This window comes from Pezoporus wallicus, unplaced genomic scaffold, assembly GCF_028554395.1.
Source record: "Pezoporus wallicus isolate ANWC-B61680 ecotype Strahan unplaced genomic scaffold, APGP_CSIRO_Pwel_v1 contig_4684, whole genome shotgun sequence".
Taxonomy (NCBI): domain Eukaryota; kingdom Metazoa; phylum Chordata; class Aves; order Psittaciformes; family Psittacidae; genus Pezoporus; species Pezoporus wallicus.
This window is the reverse complement of record NW_026637499.1, coordinates 1,586,516-1,602,592: the sequence shown is the minus strand read 5'-3', so window position 1 is coordinate 1,602,592 and position 16,077 is coordinate 1,586,516. Positions and strand designations below refer to the sequence as shown.

Genomic DNA, 16,077 nt, shown 5'->3' with positions numbered 1-16,077 from the left:
ACAGTAAGCGTAGGCAAATGCAGTATCCATTATGTGCTTGGGGATGGCTGATGCACCTAGCACCTTTCCTTGCATAACAGCAATGGGTTTGAAAAGGGATTGGAGCATTGGTTGGACATCATCATTACTGTAATGGGCCGCAGGGATGTCTAGGAATCTGAAATAGTAGGTGGAGAGAAGCAGGAGAGACAGGGAAGTGTGGTATATATGCAAGGGGAGATGCAGGTGCATTGCTGGAAGCTGTGCAAGCAGGCAATGGCTCTAAGGAGGGAGATTACACCTCCCCATCACACGTGGGGGAAATCTGGAGAGGGATGAATGTCTGGGATGGTGGAGACATAAACCTCCTCTGTGTTTGAACATGCTTGCTAGGTACAGAGTGAGCAGCCAGAGGGTGTGTACAGGATAGCGTGGTGATGTGCTTGAACAGCTAGTCTGTGGTCAGGGCAGGGAGTAAAGCATGGGAGAGGCTGTAACAAGGTGGAAAGACCACACAGAGTGCACCACTGTGGAAGGAGACAATGCACATTCATGGCTGAACTAAATACATGTTTTCCATGTATCTGAGCGAGAGAAGGGGTGAGAAACTGCTTGCACCTTGCATGCAAGGTAAAGGATTAACATGCAAAGATACTTATTCGTTGGAGAGCAGAAAGCTTTCAAAGGGAAACAAAAGAAAGGACTTTATGAGGTATGGTGAAAGAGCAGAGGTGTGTTGGGAAAAGGTTGTACAGCAGGGAAGAAGAGGTGAGACTGTCAGGGGTCACAAACATCACACAGCACTGGGGCACTGCACGAAGAGGGGGTACACCTCTGCCTGTGAGCCCTCGTCTGAGCAAGGCAAAACAGGGGAACTGCTTCCCAGAGAGTATGTGGGGTGAAAGGAAAGGTTTCGCTTGAAAGTGACTATAGGATTTCTTGATGTTGGCATCAGACTGATTCAAAAAGAACACATACCACTTCACTTCCACTTAGTTTTCTGTTCCTTTCAAAATCTGGCTTTTTAGGGACTCAGCATTAAAAATAAATGAGAATTTCCTGCTAAAGAGTGAACTTTTTCAATGCAACATAAGGCATGCATTTAAATGTAGGATATTTTTAAAGATGTAAACACCCAAAGGGAGTTAGCTACTCTGGTAGAAGTGGACTTCTGTTTTAATGTCAGTTTTGTCACTAGACAAGTTGGGAAAACCCAAAAGCAAACCAAAACCCACTCTGTAACCTCTCCTTAAACAAAACCAGAAGGATAAACTTAAGGTACTGCCTCTTCCTGAAGAAATACGGTCCAAAGTCACGTTATGTGGTGATGAGGACTAAGAAGTATTGAGTCAGAGATTATAAATGGCAACTTACTGCAATGACATGGACATTAGCACAGAAGTCAGGAAGAGACTTCTGCAGGAGGCAGAGAGACCATTATAGCTTTTCATGGGCAGATAAAAAGCTGATTTCAGATGGGAAGTGAGAGGGGGTCTTCTGTTTTAACCTGCTGCAACTCAACTGAGGTAACTGATAAATCTTTCCTATGTAGATACAGATATTAGCAATGCCTTTTACATAAATGCCTTAGAAAATAACATGTCACACTTCCGTCACACATACTGATGTTACTTCCTCCCTAGCTCCGCAGCAACATTTAGTTTTGAGCAGAAGCCTGTGATAGCAATTTGGGTTTGTGAGGCTTACAAAACCTGTACTTCTTCTGACATATAACAATGTCCAGATGTTCAGTTTGCTTCAGGCTGTTTTCTTTACTCTCAGTTATTGCATGAATTATAAGGGAGTGTTTGCTGTAGTCCAGAGAAGGACAAGTGTCTGAAATGCTGCTTGAGCCCTCCCTGATGCATCCTCCCATGGCTGCCTGGGAGAGAAGCAATACTGAGTCTCTTACCAGAGAGAATGACACTGGTCACATAAGGCAACTTCTGCTCGACACCTTATCAAAGACAGGATGTTAAAATACTCAATTAAAGGAGGTTTCAGCAAGTAAATCCACTGACACTTTATCACTTTGCATCAGCCATGGATCAGACCAGCCTACTGCTCCTGGGCTACAGGTATTGTCCTGCAGCAAAGCAAGACCTGCACTGCCTGCCTTTCCCAGAACTGTTTTTCTTCATTATCAGGTGTACATCATAGTCTTTTCTACAGTGACCAGCTACAGAGCAAGTGGGTTGCTCATGCTTTGCATGTGCATGGGATGACAGCAAAGGAAACTGCTAAGCAAGAGAAAAGGATGAAACAGTAGGGAAACAGCAACGTTCCTATCTAAAAGAACTGGAGGACAGAAAATAGATAAGCCATAAAAGCAAAGAAATGTCTCCAGACTGAAGTAAATAGTAAGCTTTAAAAAATCTACCTCTAAGAGATTATGTAGGTGGAACTTTACAAAAGAAATCTCTGGGGTTTACCCCAGTGTGAGCTGTTGCTTTAAATCATTTGCCAGGCACTTGAGAGTTTAATATCAGCTTTTGATACAGTATTTTTCTAAAGTGATTTTGGAGATTATATACAGGGGAAAGGTAAAAATAAACCTGAATGGGAGGGTTTTGTTGCAAAACCAGTTTTAAAGCCTGATGGAAAAGTCATGAATGTCTTGTTTAAGAATGAAGCCCTGGCAGTATAAGATACCATTTCTCAGCTTGAAAAGTTTTCAGCAGCTGTAAAATACCAATGTGCCAATATTGAGATAGGCAGATGGAAAGGAGCTGGTAAGCCATAGACAAAGGAAATACCTTTAAATAGCCTTTCAAAGAGAGATTGTTTTAATGAACAAAGCACTGAGATGGGCTTGGATGAAAGTACTGAACCAAATAGCCATTGGAAAATGCAAAGGGGCTGTTTCATAAACATGAAGAAGTTGATATTTGTTCAAATTTCCTTAAAACTAATATTCATGACAGACTAGTATGGAAAGATAGGAAGAAGTCAAAATTAAGTTCCATGATGATAGAGATATAGTAATGCAGCTTTCCTGAATGACTGGTTAGAATAAATCTCAGCTTTTCCACACTTCTAGAGCCAAAAAGAACACATCGTGACAGTTTTCTCCCCAGATGAGTCAGTCTTCCCACAAAACATGAACAAAACCTTCAACACATATTTGAACATTTATGGACCTTCTGTAAGCAGAGATCTCATTCTGGAGCTATGCTTGTTTTGGGTGGTTCAAATCAGTCCCCGTTGTATTTGTGCAAACCCCTGTAGATGATCTGTGCAGCAAGAGGGAAGTAATGCGACTCCATTCACATTACTTTAATGTCAGTAATCTATGCTGGTTGTTTATTCCTGCATTGTCCTAAATTTATAGATTTTCACTATGTGCTTTAGATTTCTCTTACAACAGCTGTAAAAAGAAACTTAAGAAGATTCAGACTGAGATCTGGGCACAGTATAAAATTTGCGGCATTTGCAAAGCACACAAAAGCCCATTTCCCCCCAGGTTATGCCTTTGAAATGGGCTGAAGTCTCAGAAAAGAGACACTTTTATTAGAAACACTCTTAGTTTGAGCAGTCAAACTAAGAAATACTTTGAATTCTAAAGTAAACTATAGTGGAAAGAACTATGCCAGAACCAATAATCTACACAGAGTATCTTCATACCCAGTTCTTCCCTCCTGTGCCCTCCCTGCCTGCTCTGTGCTCCACTAGCTGCCCCTCAAAATAAAGTAATAAAAATTCAAATGAGATTTCAGGAAAGTGTACCTGTGAAAGGGAGACATCTCCTGTCACTTTAATAACATACCAGGTTAATAATATTAAATTACCAGAGGCCAAGGAAGTGTCACTGGAAATATTTAAGGCTCCCCACTAGAGAGTGATGAGACTTTCAAGTAGCTGGGAAAGAATCAGCGTGGGATAGCAAGGACTGGCAAGGCTGATCCTGACCCATAAGGAAAAGGCATTTTGCACAGGTTGGCTTCTCATTTAAGGAACATCTATTAAGAAAATAGAAGCTTTTCTAATCCTGGAAGTGAAATTTATGCTGGTGAAATGGGATGAGAGAGCTCTGCAGAGAGCAGCCCTCAGATTATCGACCAAATCAGTAGATGATAGACTATACACAATGAATCCAGCATCCCATTCCTGGCTGGAATGTTAGGGTTTTTTTTTTCCCCATATACGTTACTTTGCACTTAACAGCATTGAATTGCATCTGTCATTTTATCACTGAATCACTCTGGATCTCAGCAGTCTTCTGCGATTCTCTATAGTCAGCTTCAAATTTGACTATGCTCAGTTATTTTGTGTCTTCCACTAACTTCATTTTGTTATGTATCCCCTTTTCCAGCCCATTTTGAATATGATGAACATGTTTGCTACTGTCCCTGTAAGCAGTTAACAGGAAAACTTCCTGTCTTACCATTGACTTACAAATTCTTTAAGAGTGGGGCCAGTTTCCAACCTTTCACTTTACCAAGAGATTTAGTTCCTCTGTTAATCTAGTGAGAACATGACCATTATCATGCCCATTTGAACTGACCATTTACGTTTGTTTGGGTTTGGACCATACCCTGATCCACACGGGCATTTACTGAGGCAAGCAACCTTAAAACGAACCTACCAAGCAAAAACACAGACATCTCTCCTAAAGACAGCTGGGCAGCATGAGTTTAAGGCTGTCTGGGATTGCCAGAATGATACAAAGGTTTTTGTCAGAGCTGTGGGATTTGTGTCATTTAAAAAAGAAATATACAATTTCTTTTTATTTTTATTGATCCACAGGTACAAGTGGCCTGCGTGAAAGCGGTCCTTAGCTCAAGAAAAGTCTTCTCTGGAGTTGTTCTGATTTATACCAGCTAAAGGTAAAAGCCTCTTCAGCTGGGGGATAATCCACATTTGTGCGGTTCTTGAGTCTGCTGGACAAATGATTCAGGAAGAAAAGGGAGTGAAGCGGGTCTGCGATTTGAAGGACTCTTAAAGCTCCTGCTGCTCACAGCTCTGCTTCTCTTTCCATCGGGAGGAAGCCTCAAGAACAAATATTACTTGTTCAGTCTGTAAATTGTCAGAGAAAATGTAGAGCAGGCAAACCCTCATCCTCAGAAAGCACACAATCTCAATTCGCTCTGTGAATACAACTTGTGCCTGGTGCAGTAACAAACCACCACAAGTGGATTAAAAAAGCAGTCACTGCTCTCCCCATAACCGAAAGATAAGGATGAAGAGAAACCAGATTGTGACAAATGTGAGGTCTCAAGGCCTGAAACAGAGAGCTTCCAGCCCATGTTGAACCTTCCTTGAGAGGCAGTCATGCAGAGGTGTGCATGAACCATCTCTGACCTCAGTAGAAAGCAGGCTCCACACGAGAAGGAAAACTGGAAAATGCAACTCCATCCTTAAAACACTCTCTGGAGTTGATGCCACAGTCCCCATCAACAGGTCTTGCTGCTGCACCAGGGCGTACTATTAGAAGCTAAACCAGACAGAATCGGTGAACACACAGACACACCATTCTTGAGAAGAATGAAATCAGATGTTGTAGAAGAAAGTCCTGCCTCACAGATCATTCTGGGGTCTTCTGAGTTATTAAGAAATGAATCAATAAGGATTATGTAGTCAATGCAGTGCTCACGAATTAAAACTCAAAACCAGCCTCTCATTGTAACATCCAAAAGCTTGTAAAGAATTTATAACTTCCTGGTAAGACAAGAAAAGTTTTCCTGTTAACCACTTACAAGGACAGTAGCAAACATATTCATATTCAAAAAGGGCTGGAAAAGGGGATTCATGACAAAATGAAGTTACTGGAAGAAACAAATAACTGAGCATAGTTGAATTTGAAGCTGACTACAGAGAATCACAGAAGACTATTGAGATCCAGAGTGATTCAGTGGTAGAATGACAGCTGAAATTCAATGCTGTTAAGTGCTAAGTAATGTACACGGGGAAAATAAGCTCAACTGTATTTCCAGTCAGGAATGGGATGCTGGAGTCATTGCATACAGTTCTATAAAAATGTTAGTTTAGTGCTCAGAAATGCTCAGAAAAGCAAATAAAATAGCAGGAACTGCTGCTGTATCAGAGAGGAAAACATGAAGCACAGCTGTGCTACTGTATAAATCTACAGTTCACCTGAAGCTCCAATTTGCATGTAATTCCAGTCTCCCCGTCTCAGGGGGAAAAAAAAAGGTAACTAAAAATGGAAAATGTGCAGAGAAAAGGAGCAAGGATCAAAGACTTGATGTGCAAGGAAAACCTTACTAATCACAGGCTCAGGAAAGAGAGAAATCGGGAGTTTAGAAGAGAAGTCTGTAAAGGTGTGGGTGGAAAAAGAGAGAGCAGAAAGGACCCCAGACTGTCTTATATCAGAATAACCTATGGGCAAACTACATAGTGATTGTGCAAGTGGTCTCAAATAAATGAAACAGGCCCCTTTTCAAGCCACACACAATTCAGTCCCTACCTCAGGATGCTATGGGAGGTCACATAGCTTCGAAAAGGGAGCAAGGGTATGTACATCTGGGAGTTTGGTGGGTTTTTTAAACACCACCAGCTGACAAAACCTGGCAGGGTATTCCATGAAGCAATACAGAATGACGTGTGCAAATTTAGATTAGCTATTAGGAAGAAGTTCATCCCTGTGAGGGTGCTGGGGCGCTGGCACAGGGTGCCCAGAGAAGCTGTGGCTGCCCCATCCCTGGCAGTGTTCAAGGCCAGGTTGGACACAGGGGCTTGGAGCAAGCTGCTCTAGTGGAAGGTGTCCCTGCCTGTGGCAAGGGGTTGAAACTGAATGAGCTTTAAGGTCCCTTCCAGCCCAAACCATTCTACAGTTCGCTCCTCTCCTCATGGAAAGCTTTGATCTGACCAAGCCTGATGGTGTGTGGGGCCATCAGTCCGTCCCTCAAAGGAGTTAAAGAGGAGGAATTGCTACTTTCAAATGTATTCCTACAAGGCAAAGTCACATTCTCAATCCCTCTCTCAGACCATATGTATTTAGCCCTCTTGGGACCTATAAAGCAACTATACAGTAAAGAAGAGTCAGACCACACAGGTCCAATCCACCCATTCAAGGATGGTCTCAGTAGCCCAGAGGAACAGGGGCTCTCTGCCACATAGCACAGGACATGCAGCACTAAGCAAGCTTATAGCAGAAAGAGACTACAGTCACTTAGCTCTCCACCATACTCTACTTTCCAGGAAATATCACACCTTTCCACAAACCTAGCAATGTTATGTAACCTAAACACCTAAACCAGGTTTTGTGCCAATTGGTTCTTTAGGTCTGACACGGAAGCAACCCGTTTTCATTCTGCACAAGATGCCACCAGCACCAGTCACTGTTGTGGTCCACGACTGATCAGATTCTCTACAGGCCTAAATCAGTCTCACTCCCTCAGATCAACAGTCATTGGCCAGTTTATACCAGATCAGGAGCTAGCTCAGTAACAGTAGTGTTGGAGATCTCTTGAAAAGGGCTGAAGTTTTTCACTGCATCTGAGGACTGAAGAACAAGATCAAGTGGGTTTTATGTTCATCAAAAGAGGACAAATAAGGTTTAGTTCAGTGCGATACAGATGTTTCTTTTAATGAAAGAGAAGAAAAACACTCTACTGGCTTTTGTTTATTTGATGTTTCCCCTCCTTACATTGCTCCAGAAGAGAAAATAAGCTGATAAATTCTATATTAGCACTAATGCGTGTATCCAACAATACTGATGTGTTTTCAGTCGAATTTTCAGTTCATTCTATTTTCCATCTCACAATGAAATTCAGTTCAATTGAAAGATTCAATAGTAATTGGAAATAGGCTCTGGCAATTGCATAATCTTGTTCTCAAAGACCCAGAAATTAACAAACAAACAAACAGAACACGCACAAAACTAAAGTAACCACATTCTGTAAAGATGTAATAAGTCAATTAAATTTGTGCACAAAGTGATTCTTGGCTGATGGGAGAATACAAAGAGAGAGGTCAGATCCTGTTTTCAAAAAGGAACCTTATGAAAAGGGAAGCAAATGGAAATGTCACTATTGAACATTATGATGAGAGATGAAAGGAGTCTCATCCAAAAAAGCTCCAAGGGGGTGAAATATAAATTGTTCGGATAGGAAGCAAATGAAAGCAGATGTGATAAGGTCAGCGATGAGTAAACATGGGGGAGAGCTGCAACTCAGGTTCAGGTGGTAACAATAATAAACATTAAAAGGCCTGGATGTGTAGCAGGTAAAAATCAGCAGTTTCATCATCTTCAGTGGGGCTGCAGAGATTCACACCCACTGAGTCTTGTCCTACAATAGCACTCAGTATTTAGGCAGCTCTTTCATCTATTGATACTGTGCACAAATTATTATCTTCACCTGCATGCTGAGAAAGGGAGGGGGGTACAAAGGCCTGCAGGATTCTAATCTTTCTTCCTAATTGCAGTTGTGCATTTTGGTTGGTAGGGGATGCAAGGCTAGAGCCAAGTCATCTCCAAATGAAACTGCACACCTGAAACTCCTGAAGATTTAATGATTCACCCCAAAACAGATGCTTCCAAAATGTCTAAGGGAGTCAAAGGACTCATCCATACAACACAACTCAGGGCTACATAACACCAGTTAAGATTCCTCATTGAGATGAATTGAGCATAGGAAAAAATATCCAACAGAGCATTAGCTCATTCGTCTGTTGGCACTGCTTCAGGGAGACAGGGAAACCCCAAACAGCTTTCAATGCACTGAAGGACATTCTTTCATACAAAAAGACCCATGTTTAGAAATATTTTTGCCTAAGAAAGGGCTGGATTCAATCAAAAATGCCAACTTTGAGATATCGTTACCAAAACCTAAGTCGACATATATACCTATGATGCCTGTAGGGATTCTATACATGGGCAATGGTTAAAGAGGATCCCCTAGCCCTATTTCATGCCTGCTCTGTTACAGGGTTCTTGGTGGCAGCTACATGTGAAACGAAAGATCTGCAGAGACATCATTTTCTTAGACAAGTTAATCATCCCGTAAAGGTACTCCTTACTCCCTGCCGTGAACTGTTGCATAGCTCCGCTGCCTGCTGTTAAACTGTCGAGTGATTCGACTTAAAACTGGTTGCCACTCATTTATGAAGAGGTAATCCCTGTGCTTGGCATATGCAGGTTTGTTTAATATGTGAAGCTCCTTGAGATCCACGGGGATGGAAGGTTCTCAATGGATGCTCGTCATCATCAAATGTAGGATGATAGCTAATTAGCTCACATGTCTCTGGGTACCCTGTGAGAATAGCCATTCAAGCTTGACAGAGATAACTCGCCTGAGAAGCGAGTAATCCTGATAAATGTAACTCCAGGAAAGGACAGTAGATATTAGAAAGGCAGAAGCAGTATCTCTTCATACAAGATTATGAATTTTGATCCCACTTCTACCATTGAGTAAGTTAATACTGACACCCCAGATGGACTGAAGGTTAAGCAAGTGATATTTGGTACTTACATCACCACCAGCTATAGGAACATTGACTCTGGATATTCATAGCTAACCCTGTTGTAACAAGAGGATATCGAGACGTACTTTTATCCACTATGTTCCAACACATGTATAAGAAATTAAACATTCCGAGAAATGTGGGTTTTAATAAAAGTTATCTCGAAATGCTCATCAGCTACAAGAGTCTGGTTCTTAGTGAGTGCAAATGCCTTACTGAAGGCATGGTGCTATATGGCAAGGCCAGAAATGACAGCCTTTAAATTGTGTTACTAACCCAATGTTGGTGAAACACTACAAAATGCTCTTCAAAAAGTGCCATGCATATTCAAGTCCACCCATACCTAAAGATGCTTTCCAAATCCAGGCCACAGTTTGTGGAACCTGCTGAGCGTAAAGGTGTTCTGTAAGATATGATTAGGACTTGTATAAAACTTTGAAGGTTATTATTGCACCAGATTGTGTAATTAAGAACAGAGAGAAGGCTTTTGGCCTTTTCAAAGGATAGGAGCCTTTATTGATTTTATTAGTCAAAGAAGGTGATAATTTTTATATTCATAAGCAGAGAGCAACTCCTCTGTTGAACAGTGATTATAAAATACTAACTGAAATACCATTGGCAAAGTCTGAAGGAGGTCACTCTTTCTGCTTATTTTTTGTAATCAATCTTTACTCTATCAAAGGCTGCAGAAATATAGCAGGAATCTAAGTTGAATTGTGGACATTGCTGAACTTGCGGGCAGATGTGGCAATGCCTCCTTTGTTAATTGAGGCTGCATCAAATGAAAACCTTTGATTGAATGAACTATAATTTCTTGCTCGATAGCTGCAAATGTGCTTGGCTACCTGATGTGTTTGTTCAATGGGTGCATGCCTTATGCAAACATGTGGAAGGCCCTGGGAAGACACATGGATTCTGGACAGGAGTGACTTCAAATCAACTGAACAACTAGGTGTAAGCCATCTTTGTGGCTTTTTGGGGTGTTTTTCTGGGATTACACACAGGGAAGATGGGACAGATTTCAGCCTGCTGTGTTAAGGTGCCTGGGACATGCTGTGTGTGCAGCACTGGGAGCTCATGGTGCCACCAAGACCTTGTGCACAGCTGGGAAGTCAGAAACAGCTGGATGCAATGCCAAGAATCATATTTTCCTTGTGTTATGGGATACCAGAACACTATGGCTCAGCCACAGCTGGCTTAGCTGGACCTTTGGGGTTTATTTCAGTTGTTACCTTTAGAAGGGAGTTGATGTGCTGTAGCAGGGCAAAGGCTCAGACAGACCAGCAATCCCTCTCAGTACTGCTCAAGCAGGCCTATAGCAAACCATCACGGGACATCCTGCCCATAGGCACATGTTTCTGTCCTAGCCCTCATCAATTAGCAGCTGCTTTATACCCCGAAGCATAAATTCCTCCATCCTTCATACATTTTTTATTTTCTCTAATAGAATTTCTCATTATTTATATGAATCTCTAATCCTTTTGTGAATCCTCCAAAGCTCTTGGCTTCAGTAATGTCTGTGGCATTGAATGCCACAAGTTAATTATGTGCTATGTAAGAAAAGTATTTCTTACTATCAGCTTTAAATCATTTGCTTTAAAAAATATTTTAGTGCTTAAATAAACTATAATAGAATATAACATTGCATAGATAGGGCATGTCTTGCCTTAAATACTAAGTGTGGGGGTTTGAATACTGGGAACTAAGGCATGAAAGAACAGAACTTATAACTGATCATCTGGTGCCATATGTAAAGATAAGGAGTTATACTTCTGATAGTCTCTCTATAAATAAAAAATATGTTTTACTATATAATAAAAAATGATTCAGACAACTCAGTTTTCATGTTCATTTTAAAGAACAATCTGATTGCTTTGCACTCCTAAGGAAAAAAAGAAACCCTGTCATTTGTATCCGATACAGAGACTGTGTTAGAAGCAATGCCAGGGCTCCAATTCTACCAAATCAAGTTTACTGTGACCTACTGGGACCCAAAGATAAACTTCTGAAAAACAAAAGCCTAACATGCTGAAGCTACAGGGAATTCTCTGTACTGGACAGGATTAAAGTCGTTCTGACTCTTCTATTGCCAATAATCTCCCAGAGGAAATTTGATTTTCCTTCACCAGAAATAACTATAGATTTTTCTTGTTAATGTTATTGGGCTGGTGTGATGAACAGACTCATGCAAAATATGCTCTATTTACTAATACGTGGAGAAAGGTTCTGTGATAAGATAACCACTCTCATGCCAAATATGCACCTCATTCACATACAAAAAATAGCTGAGGACAGGGAATTACTTTCCTGCTGTTTCTGGCTTATGCGTTGTATATAATGGTTTCTGGAAGCATTTTTGTCATGCAGGGATAAAGGAGATGGAGAATAATCATCCTTACATATCTAAGTACGGTATTTAGATGACCCTCATTACCACTGCATTTGAGTGCCTCCACACATTTAGTGTATATATGCTCTGAAAATCTCATGAGCAAGAAAGTGTTGACAGCCCCATGGTGCAGGAAAAACTGAGATGGAGAGAAGAGGTGACTTATTCAAAATTACAGAGATCTGTAGCAGTACAGAAACTTTAACTCAGGTCATTTAAGTTTTAATTTACTGCTCTATCTACTGCTGTAGCCTGCCTTGTTGACCCAGGCTTACAACCTGTTTCATCTACTTATAAAGAAGGAATCTATTAGTAAAGAGAAACATCTCAGAAATTGACACATTCTACCCAAGAAATATTTCCTGATGGAAGTGATATGTGTAGTATTGGGAAACTGGACAGTTGCATTTTTCCCAACCAAAATAGACCAATTTTAATCCCAGCAAGCATCACATGGGATAGGAGTGCCATCACCTCCAGACTCAGATGATCAAATGCCCCAGTGAGACCCAGCCACAGTCACAAGAGATGGCTGATGGAGAAGAGAGCTGTCTGAAGAGGCTTCTGAAGACTCAGGTGACCACTAGACTGTCTTCTCCTCTTACTAAAGAAGAAAGACTGAGAAGAGTTAGAAAACAGGACCTGGAATAGTTTTGATTCCCCTTATTTTAGTATGCACATCCCACACAGCTGCGGGTCCAACATTACTCCAGTCAGAGTTCCACTCTGCTTTCCCCATCCTTACTCATACATCTTCCCCTTGTTTACAGTTTAATTTAAATTAAGGTTTGAGTTTCTCAAACAAACAGTGACATTGTTTAGGAATGCATTACCATTGAATAACCTCTCTTGAATATCAATTAACTTCAGCAATTTTAAACACAAAACCCTATTAGTCAGAAGCATGCGCTAGCAGAAATAGATTCGTTTAAAACGTCTGAATTTCACCAACTTTTCAGCTGTCAACAGAAATCAGCAATTGCAAGGAGCACTAACTGTACTCCAAAATAAGGACTCTGATGGGCTACATATGGTCTACAGAGCAGTAGCGCAGCAGGAATCAGTATCACGCCTTACACCCACCCCAAATGTGACCAAGCCGACAATAAGATGGCATAGAGGTGTATGACGAGGCTGTGGGGGCAGTTACAAGGTGCTCTGCAGTATGCTGGGGGCTGAGATCCTGCAGAAACTGGAATTAGTCAGCAATTCAGGAAAACAGTGAGAAATGAGGTCTGTCTCCTGCCTACCACAGTATCAATCTGGTGGAAACTAGAAGAGACTGAGCATATCATCTCCCGTTTCCTTGTCTCTGTGTAAGGAGAAATGATGGCTCAGGGCTGAGAGCTTAAAACTCGCAAGTCCCAGCCTGGGGATGCAACTAAACCGCAAGTGCAGCTCTGAACTTTAATTTACCCTGAGAAAAACAAGCCATGAAGTACAACAGATAAAGTTCATGGCTGAGGTATGTTGTTAGGCTCAACCCAGGCACAGGGAAGAAGTATGACCTCTGATAAAGCTCTCTGAGAGTTTCCTTCTAAGAAGGAAGATTTGGTTTCCATTGAATTCCTACTAGATGGTGCTTTACACAGAGCTGAGCAGGGACACAGCTAGGATGGCTCTGAGGACCGCACAGCCCCTGTCCTTAAGTCCTTGCTTTCTGCTTCATCTGGAGCTCTGGCAGCAGGAGCTGAGCCTATTGAACCCGGACAGTGCTCAGCCCTCGGAGAGGCTCTTTCCTCTGCTGCTTCTAAGCATGCAGACAAGTTACCATTCGGCTGCCAGGTGACTCCCCAGAGCCCTGCAGACTCAGACCTCAGCCACAAAAGAGCATGTGCCAAGGAGATTACGAGTTGCAATCTGTGGTCAACGCCTCCATGATCCCAAAGTAGTTCAGCTCCTCACATTTTACCCATGGGGGACTACATGTGCTGGGAGTGAATGCCTCAGCCTGCCTCACAGGGGCTGAGCTGACAAATGGAGGCTGCAATATTTCAATCAATAGGGAGGAAAAAAAAGAAGCAGCAGCAGTCAGAGAAGACAGAGGCATTATTGATGCTTCTATTACAGTCTGAAATTGGTCACTGTGGAGAAAAACAAGTAGCCACAGAGTGAACCTGGCCTGACCTTTCACTCCTCAGCAGGCAGTGGATTGGTCATTCCAGTCACTGCCAGTGAAAAATGAGGCTGGAATCTTCTTTTAGTGGATGAGGGACCAGTGCTCAGTCCCCACCACAGCAGGAGAGAATTCACAGGTCAGGGGGGAAGCTGTAGCCCTCACTGTAAGCTCCAGAGAGATTCCCATATGACAGGGCAGGGAATGCAGGATTGATTTGCTGCTTAACCTGAGTGGTGTGTGTTTAAATGTGAAAAAAAGACTCCTCAGAAAAGGAGTGTAAGAGTGATGGACAAACAGGAGCAGAAAAAGATGTGCATCCAACAAGGAAGGGAAATTTCAAGCCAGGAGTTCTAAAGGGAGAACTTAATACCTTCTTAAGGTATCTTCTTAGGCTGCATGCTCTTCAGCCTAAGTAAACAGAGACCCCTAATATCAGCCCATCTTAATAGGCTCAGCTTCCACTATAAGCTTCAAGAAACAGCACTTACCTTCCTTTTATCACTCTGAACTGACTTGAGTGGTGAACTCCAACAGAGAACAAACATCAGAGAAGCTCTTTAGAAGAACAGGTCACAAACATTCATAATAAATCTGTTTGGATGCACTTTGGGGAAGGAAATCATTTAAATTATTAAAGTGTCAAACTGCTGGGACTCAGGCAGGTTGAGAGCTGTTGTGGTGAAAGCCACTGCAGCCCAAAGTGAGCAGGGCAAGTAAGGAAACAAGCACATCTTAAATTGAAGCTGCTCCTCTTGTGCTGTGGCTTGTAACCAGCTGTATGTCTTTACTTAATGAACGACAGAGCTGCAACAGTTTGGGCTACAAGGTGGGGGAAGAGGAGGAAATCAGGATTGACAAGTAACAGCAGAGAAGTGAGGGAAGGCCATAAAAGCACTTGACTGTGGAGCAAAGATTGGAATAGAAGAAAGATCTGTATGACCAATGGTGATGTGACAGCTAGCTCCTCAGTTTAAGATCCAGCCATGATATGTATCAGTCAGAAGAAGGGAGGCTATCCTCTTCATTTTCCTGGAAATGTAGTAAACTGAAGGAAATACTAAAAATCAATTGACTTACACAAGCATGAGAAAGGTATGGAGTTGGATTCAGATCCACTCCTCTGCCTGTGCCACTTGAAGTGTGAGAGTGGCTCCATCCTATAGCCAGCTTGGCTACTACACGTGTGTACGCCAATTCCTATCTAAATGTTGCCTATAATCCAGCTGTTATGATATTTGAGCGTATTCTTCTAATTAACTGCCTGAATTTATTAATGGTCTGTTTATACCCATTTGTTCTTCTTTCATCATTGTGCCTTTGATTTAATAGCTCTTTTCCTTCCCTGCTGTTATGCCCCAATCTACTTATATGCAACAATCACCTCCTCTTTCTCAGCCTTCCGTTTTGCTTGGCTAGAAAAAGCTAAGCTCCTTAGTTGCCTCTTGTAAAGAAACGATCTCCATTCCCAGACCATAATTTAGTATTCTATTGTTTGAAAAGCACCCATCAAAAGTTCATTATTTCCTCCTCCTTGGCAAAAAGTCAGGATTTTGAGCAAAACCAAATGTGGTACTTTTTCTGTCTACTGTTAACCACCAGCAGCATGAAGACTGACTCAAGTTACCCTAAGGAAAAGGACAGGCAAACTGTGCAAGCAATTCAGTCATCAGGGGAGTTTAATTCCACCAACCCACCTGAAACCTTTTGAAGTTGCTTTTCAAACACAGTTTTAAGCAGCAAATCCTGCCTGTGACAAAACCACACAGGTATTATTTGCAAGAAATAGTGTTTATTCATCAAAGTCGATAGGAGTTTTTCTGGTTTATACAGATCAGGTTCTATTCATTTATAGATTGTGCAGTTCAGAGAACATCCAGCCGCAGATAAACGCTGGACTTTGTTGATATGATATCTTGTGTCTCTCTGTACTTAAGGGCTTTAGAAATTGATTAACTGAAACCCTTATCAGGAAGGTAACTGTTATAATACTCATTTTACTGATGAGGAAAATAGAGCACAAAAAAGCTTAGCAACAGACACAAGGTTACACAGTGAATTAGTGGCAGGAGTACTGATTCCATCTCCCTGGTTTGGCCATTAGATACACTCCCTTAATCAGAACCTTCCCCCAAGCCCTCTGCCTAATTTTATTTCTTTCTACAACACA

The 16,077-nt window shown here is 41.7% G+C and overlaps 1 long non-coding RNA gene across 1 annotated transcript in view; it reads left to right on the top strand.

Moving 5' to 3' along the window:
• The window catches only part of LOC130597435 (uncharacterized), a 32,584-nt gene extending 27,439 nt beyond the window's left edge, over positions 1-5,145 (top strand). The window contains exon 3 of the long non-coding RNA XR_008971781.1: positions 4,726-5,145. This is a non-coding gene — a long non-coding RNA (uncharacterized LOC130597435). The remainder of the gene's footprint in view (positions 1-4,725) is intronic.
• Positions 5,146-16,077: the final 10,932 nt, after the last annotated feature.